General features: G+C 31.1%; 1 protein-coding gene across 2 annotated transcripts in view; it reads right to left on the bottom strand.

Moving 5' to 3' along the window:
* The window catches only part of LOC106875338 (FMRFamide receptor-like), a 558102-nt gene that overhangs the window by 556576 nt on the left and 842 nt on the right, over window positions 1-684 (bottom strand). The gene's annotated exons all lie outside the window — the stretch shown is intronic.

Here is a 684-nt window from a genome sequence, read left to right as displayed (position 1 = left end):
ATATATATATATATATATATATATATATATATATATATATATATATACACACATACACACACATTGAGGTATATATGTGTATATATATGTGTATGTATATTAACGTGTGTGCGCGTGTATATATAACTATATATATATGCACGCGCATGCATACAGATATGCATACATACATACTTGCACTTGTATATGAGTTTGTCTACATGCATTTATATCAATTTTTATTTTTCAGATACATACATACAGCCACGCTGTAGTTGCTATTTATTGCAAATCCGGGTTTGCTTTTTAACATTGCCGTCTATAACTGCTATAGCTGACAACCTGATCGATAATTACTTTTGTAAATATAGTGAGCAATTAAAGAAAATGTACGTGCCATACATACGCGTGCGTACACATAAGGAACCACAAATATAAATGATTCATTGCGCTTTCTCCACTTATGTCACTCATTCTGTCTTAAAATCTATCTCCACCTGTCATCTCTTTCTTTCATTCTCTCTCTCCCTTTACGACTGTCACACAAATATACACAGTTATACATACAAGTTAAAAATTAGTTAGAGATATCATCAAAGCACTTTCCCAGCGTGCATGTGTATGCATGTGTATGGTTACATACATATGTTTATATATATATATGTGTGTGTGTGTGTGTGTGTTAATATATATACGTGTTTATAT

Source organism: Octopus bimaculoides, chromosome 3, assembly GCF_001194135.2.
Source record: "Octopus bimaculoides isolate UCB-OBI-ISO-001 chromosome 3, ASM119413v2, whole genome shotgun sequence".
In the NCBI taxonomy this organism is placed as follows: domain Eukaryota; kingdom Metazoa; phylum Mollusca; class Cephalopoda; order Octopoda; family Octopodidae; genus Octopus; species Octopus bimaculoides.
This window is presented reverse-complemented; position numbering and strand designations above follow the sequence as displayed.